Below are 6,529 nucleotides of genomic sequence, written 5' to 3'. Positions count from 1 at the left end.
TAATAAGTCAAGGATGAGGATTTGGAGAAGCACTGAATAGAAGTTTTCTATCTCTGATGATCAGTTTCAATGGTTGATTGTAAACTCACTTTACTAGTCCTCCTTCTTTATTATTCCATCCAGCAAATCAGCCCCGGAGCATGATCCTACCACCACCATGCTTAACATCTGGTACAGTGTTCTCAGATTTCAAAGGATCACCTTTGATACACCAAACATACTGTTGTCATTGTGGCCATATAGCTCAGTCATTGTCAAGTCTGCCCATAAAGCTTTCTTTCCAGAAGTGGTTGGGATCCTCAGTTCACAGTAATAAGAAATTCCCTCTGATCTAAGGGGGACTCTTTGGTCTTCTTCCAGTCCTTGGCAAAGTGGTAATACATTAAAACAACTTGTAATTACAAACGATTGTTTGAACCGAATCTGTAAGTATATAAAAATGGCTTAAATGGTTTACAGTGAGTTCCTTGGACTTTCTGTTGTTCTAAATATTGGTCAATCCAACAAGTGCTTTTAAGATAATCCTTTTTACGCTGCGAAGAGAAACTAACACTTGTAGTCAGCCATGATCACTAATGAGAAGTTAATAGGGCTCGTTGAGTTATGAGGTGCAGAATCTTCAGCGCCTCATATGAAAAGATTTGACTGTGTGTATGCTTTTGGCACTGTGTGCATTTGAGAAAATCCAAAATAAATTCAAACTTGTTTGTGAAAGCTGTTTTATAAATTTCAGTGGTATATTATTCATGCAATAGGGAGTTGTCTTCTCCAACTACTGGGGCTGAAATAAGTTCATCTAGTTTAGAAACTTCCACTGAACAGTCTATTATAGTGTCAGAACTAAGCATGTGCTTAAGAACTTAAACACTTTAAATGAGAATAATAGAAATGTTCCTTTACAGCTTCTACTCAAGTACAATCAATAAAGAAAACCACAGACTCTTTGATGTTTGTTTTGAAGGAAAAGTAATTTCCTGTAAATGTTTATCTGTGTGAGATTTTTCAGAAAACATCAATTTTGTTTAAATGTGAGATACATGGCCTATTCTTTCCTTGTTCTACTTTTGTCTCATCATTAATCTGATTACTGTGGAAGACAAGATGGAAATATAATATTCTTATGTCAAAAAGATAGAAAAAAGATTTTAATACCCAGAAATCTAACTTTTCATGCCTTTGAGCATAAACATGAGCAGCAGCGCCCTCTGCAGTTTGTGTGTGGAAGTGCAAAAGCTTACAGCACCTGGTATTCCCAGGCGGTCTCCCATCCAAGTACTGACCAGGCCCGACCCTGCTTAGCTTCCGAGATCAGACGAGATCGGGCGTGTTCAGGGTGGTATGGCCGTAAGCGAGAGCTTTGCTATATAAAGGGCATTTTACAGGTGGCTAATGTCTCACAGTTTGATATATATTATTGTGCTAAATTCCATATGTTACAGCGAAAGCATGCAGCTATTCGTTGTTAACTGCAGCTTCAACACTGAGCTGCAAAAATGCTTTTCCCACAGTAACATCTCCATAATAACATTTGTTAGATTATTATAGAACCGTGTGTTTTGTAATTCAAACATTTTTGTCGTTTGGAGACTTTAACTTCTATATAGAAGAGAAAACGTGTGCATGTGTCGCTACAGCATGTATAAAAATGCTGTTTCTGAGCTCTGCTTTCGCTTACGGCCATACCACCCTGAACACGCCCGATCTCGTCTGATCTCGGAAGCTAAGCAGGGTCGGGCCTGGTCAGTACTTGGATGGGAGACCGCCTGGGAATACCAGGTGCTGTAGGCTTTTGCACTTCCACACACAAACTGCAGAGGGCGCTAAAACTGTCACAACTCCTTCCTGTATTCTCTAGTCTCCTCCTGCTTTCCTTGAAGCACAAAAGCGCCTCAATGATCATTTCCTAGATGCTAATCAAGGAATATTTAAGGAATATTTCCTTTTGACAGTAACTACTATAAAACCTAAAGCAGCACCTCACTGTCAATAACAGATTAAATGAACAAATCACATTACTATTGCAGAGTATAACATGGAGACATGAAGTTAGAGAAAGAAGAACAACAAGATGTGACATGTTGAATTTAATATAATTATAAAAAACAGAAACACAGTTTTGGTTTATAGTTTACAGAGAATTTTACAGGAAAATAAAACACTGCGTCATATTCATATAAATGCACCGATCTGACAGACTTGCACAGGGTACAAAGCAAAGGAAGTGTTGAGTTCATCTGCATGGAGCCTGAATGACCGTCTCAGCAGATCATGTATGTGGCATACAGCCAACACTGGACCAATGAGCAAGCTTTACCTCATCCCTGTCCTCTCATCTTAGTATTCATACTGAAGTTTGTATGTTATGGAGTTTTTTTTGTTGTTGTTTTTGGCTGTCATATTTTCCTTTTTAAAAAAACGGCACCTTGAAATATAAAAATGTGCTTGACAGTCCTGCTACTAAACCACAAATCATTTCCTGAAACTCGGGAAAGCGTCCCTGTTGCTGAAAATCTCACATCTTCATCATATTTGGAGGAAGTGGCTTGCAGCTCTGAGATGTTTCTCTGGAAAAGAGAGAAGGACATTTGAGAGATTGATGACTCACAAGAGTCTAATCACATCAGTGCAACCAGTAGTTACTTGTATTAGTTTATTAATTAGAGATGAACCGATCTGATATTACGTATCGGTCCGATACAGATGTAAATTACTGGATCGGATATCAGAAAGAAATTTAAAAAATGTAATCCGATCCATTAAATATCACGAAAGCATCTCACAAAACTTGCGACACGGCGTAACTCAGCTCATAACCGTAGCACGTTGGAGCAGTATGCGTCACGTGATAGAGCGGCTGTGGCGTGCGAGACCTGTCGGCGGTCTGGTTGAGCAGTTGGAGCCTCGCTACCAAACCGGCATTTCATCTTCGAGAAAGTTATCCCAGAGAGAAGTAAAGCAAGTGTGTAAGTTCATCTCTGAATGTTTGTAAAGCATTCCCACGTTAAGCTTAACAACCGATATATGGAGCGACTGCCTCTTCTCTCTTTCCAAAGATTCTTTCTTTTGTTTTCAATAGTTCTCATCATGCTGATTGATGTCCAAGGGGTCTCCTTTCCCATAAGTTTGATTCTAATTCCTACCGCGGTGATGTTAAATTGGGGTGAAACGTCATCATAACAGCTTTGACTGACAGCTGCAGTCACGGAGAAACTTGCGTATCTCTGTTCGCGAATAGCAGATAGAGCGTAGGCTCTGAGAGGACGCCCAGCGTTTACGCTACGAAAACACTACCCGATGTGTAAATCAGATCCAACTGAATGTCATCAGAACATATTATATTATGAAATTTGTTTTCTTTTACTAATAAGTCGAGGATGAGGATTTGGAGAAACATTGAATATAGAAGTTTTCTATCTCTGATGATCAGTTTCAATGGTTGATTGTAAACTCACTTTACTAGTCCTCCTTCTTTATTATTCCATCCAGCAAATCGGCCCCAGAGCATGATCCTACCACCACCAGGCTTAACATCTGGTGCAGTGTTCTCAGATTTCAAAGGATCACCTTTGATACACCAAACATACTGTTGTCATTGTGGCCATATAGCTCAGTCATTGTCAAGTCTGCCCAGAAAGCTTTCTTTCCAGAAGTGGTTGGGATCCTCAGTTCACAGTAATAACTCATTCCCTCTGATCTAAGGGGGACTCTTTGGTCTTCTTCCAGTCCTTGGCAAAGTGGTAACATATTAAAGCAATTTTTAATTACAAACGATTGTTTGAACCGAATCTGTAAGTGTATAAAAATGGCTTAAAATGGTTTACGGTGAGTTCCTTGGACCAGGGTTTTAATAGTTTTGCAATTTTCATTAGTTTTTATTTTTATTTAGTTTTGACTTCAGATTTTCAATTTTATATCAGTTTTAATTCGTTTTTACCAATTGTTTGCTAGTTTAGTTTAGTTTTTATTTTTTTGAAAATCCTTAGTTTCAGTTTAGTTTTGATTAGTTTCAGTTATAGTTTTAGTTGTGTTTGCAATAATTAAGTGTAACAAAATCCCAGTTTCATCATATCAGTCATTCTGCTCATCCTTGGGTATGTTGCTATTCCAGCTACCATACTGCACGCTGGACAGGTCGCCTGTCTGTCGCAGGGCTAACACGCAGAGACAGACAACTCACATTCCCACCTATGGGTTCTTTAAATAAATAAATAAATAAATAAATAAAGGCAGATGAACAACCATTGATACCAGGCAACTATAAAACGTATATCTTGGCCCCAATGAGACTATTAACTCTTGCAGCACCGGGTGTTCGTAATTTTGGTTCAAGTGAATTGATAAACTTTTTGAAGGTAATTGACTCACACAGTTGTGTAGATATCCCCGTCCTGTTGTCTCGGGATGCATCACGCTGCCTTGCCTGGGGTTAGCTTCTGTTTTCTGGGGATGAGGGTTGAGTGTGCTCCCTTACCTTCTCAAGGTAAGCTAGGTTAGCCTTCTTGTGTGAGCTTTTCAAGTGCACTTTAAGGTTTGTGGGATTTTTTTCCCTTTAGAAATGTCCCTCATAATTTGTCTGTTTCCACTACAAGACGCTTGCTTTATCCAAAACACAGTCATATTCAAAGTAATCCCAAATTGGACTCTGGCTCCCGACTTTTCCTGACATGATTCTGCGCGTGGACGGAGCAGCAACACAGACGACTCGACTAACGTGCTGCCACCTGCTGGCATAATGAGACACAGCAAGAAAAAAATCTGGAAACTAAACTTCATTTTCACCCTTGACTATTGTATGACACGCACACATCAATGAAAACTAAACACATTTTTGCTATAAATTCAGTTAATTTTAGTTAGTTTTGTGAACACTCATTATAGTTTTAGTTAGTTTTGCTTTTTTTGTTTTTATTTTTATTTCCGTTAACGAAAGTGTTTTTTCACTTCTAGTTTTCCTTATTTCGTTAGTTTTCGTTAACGATAATAACCTTGCCTTGGACTTTCTGTTGTTTTAAATATTGGTCAATCCAACAAGTGCTTTTAAGCTAATCCTTTATACGCTGCGAAGAGAAACTAACACTTGTAGTCAGCCATGATCACTAATGAGAAGTTAATACGGCTTGTTGAGTTATGAGGTGCAGAATCTTCAGCGCCTCATATGAAAAGATTTGACTGTGTCTATGCTTTTGGCACTGTGTGCATTTGAGAAAATCCAAAACAAAATCAAACTTGTTTGTGAAAGCTGTTTTATAAATTTCAGTGGTATATTATTCATGCAATAGGGAGTTGTCTTCTCCAACTACTGGGGCTGAAATAAGTTCATCTAGTTTAGAAACTTCCACTGAACAGTCTATTATAGTGTCAGAACTAAGCATATGCTTAAGAACAAAAACACTTTAAATGAGAATAATAGAAATGTTCCTTTACAGCTTCTACTCAAGTACAATCAATAAAGAAAACCACAGACTCTTTGATGTTTGTTTTGAAGGAAAAGTAATTTCCTGTAAATGTTTATCTGTGTGAGATTTTTCAGAAAACATCAATTTTGTTTAAACGTGAGATACATGGCCTATTCTTTCCTTGTTCTACTTTTGTCTCATCATTAATCTGATTACTGTGGAAGACAAGATGGAAATATAATATTCTCATGTTAAAAAGATAGAAAAAAGATTTTATTACCCAGAAATCTAACTTTTCATGCCTGTGAGCATAAACATGAGCAGCAGCGCCCTCTACAGTTTGTGTGTGGAAGTGCAAAAGCTTACAGCACCTGGTATTCCCAGGCGGTCTCCCATCCAAGTACTGACGAGGCCCGACCCTGCTTAGCTTCCGAGATCAGACGAGATCGGGCGTGTTCAGGGTGGTATGGCCGTAAGCGAGGGAAGCCCGCTATAAAACACCTTTTATACTTGGCAAATGTCACACAGTTTCAAATATAGTATTGTGTTAAATTCCATATGTTACAGCGAAAGCATGCAGCTATTCGTTGTTAACTGCAGCTTCAACACTGAGCTGCAAAAATGCTTTTCCCACAGTAACATCTCCATAATAACATTTGTTAGATCATTATAGAACCGTGTGTTTTGTAATTCAAACGTTTTTGTCGTTTGGAGACTTTAACTTCTATATAGAAGAGAAAACGTGTGCGTGTGTCGCTACAGCATGTATAAAAATGCTGTTTGTGAGCTTTGCTTTCGCTTACGGCCATACCACCCTGAACACGCCCGATCTCGTCTGATCTCGGAAGCTAAGCAGGGTCGGGCCTGGTCAGTACTTGGATGGGAGACCGCCTGGGAATACCAGGTGCTGTAAGCTTTTGCACTTCCACACACAAACTGCAGAGGGCGCAAAAACTGTCACTACTCCTTCCTGTAGTCTCTAGTTTCCTCCTGCTTTCCTTGAAGCACAAAAGCGCCTCGCTGATCATTTCCTAGATGCTAATCAAGGAATATTTAAGTTATGTTTCCTTTTGACAGTAACTACTATAAAACCTAAAGCAGCACCTCACTGTCAATAATAGATTAAATGAACA

The 6,529-nt window shown here is 38.9% G+C and overlaps 4 non-coding genes across 4 annotated transcripts; 2 read left to right on the top strand and 2 right to left on the bottom strand.

The window, feature by feature from the left end:
* Positions 1–1,231: 1,231 nt before the first annotated feature.
* Positions 1,232–1,350, bottom strand: LOC118453410 (5S ribosomal RNA). Its single transcript, XR_004843310.2, has one exon. It is a non-coding gene; the product is annotated as a 5S ribosomal RNA (ribosomal RNA).
* A 319-nt stretch (positions 1,351–1,669) lies between these two features.
* Positions 1,670–1,788, top strand: LOC118453411 (5S ribosomal RNA). Its single transcript, XR_004843311.1, has one exon. It is a non-coding gene; the product is annotated as a 5S ribosomal RNA (ribosomal RNA).
* Positions 1,789–5,755: 3,967 nt separating this feature from the next.
* LOC148096409 (5S ribosomal RNA) lies at positions 5,756–5,874 on the bottom strand. Its single transcript, XR_015717318.1, has one exon. It is a non-coding gene; the product is annotated as a 5S ribosomal RNA (ribosomal RNA).
* Positions 5,875–6,193: 319 nt separating this feature from the next.
* LOC148096408 (5S ribosomal RNA) lies at positions 6,194–6,312 on the top strand. The gene has a single exon (XR_015717260.1). It is a non-coding gene; the product is annotated as a 5S ribosomal RNA (ribosomal RNA).
* The last annotated feature ends 217 nt before the right edge of the window (positions 6,313–6,529 follow it).

Source organism: Neolamprologus brichardi, chromosome 23 (assembly GCF_056152115.1).
Source record: "Neolamprologus brichardi isolate AB-2024 chromosome 23, ASM5615211v1, whole genome shotgun sequence".
Classification (NCBI taxonomy): Eukaryota; Metazoa; Chordata; class Actinopteri; order Cichliformes; family Cichlidae; genus Neolamprologus; species Neolamprologus brichardi.
Note: the sequence above shows the minus strand (reverse complement) of the source record. Positions and strands in the feature narration are given on the sequence as shown.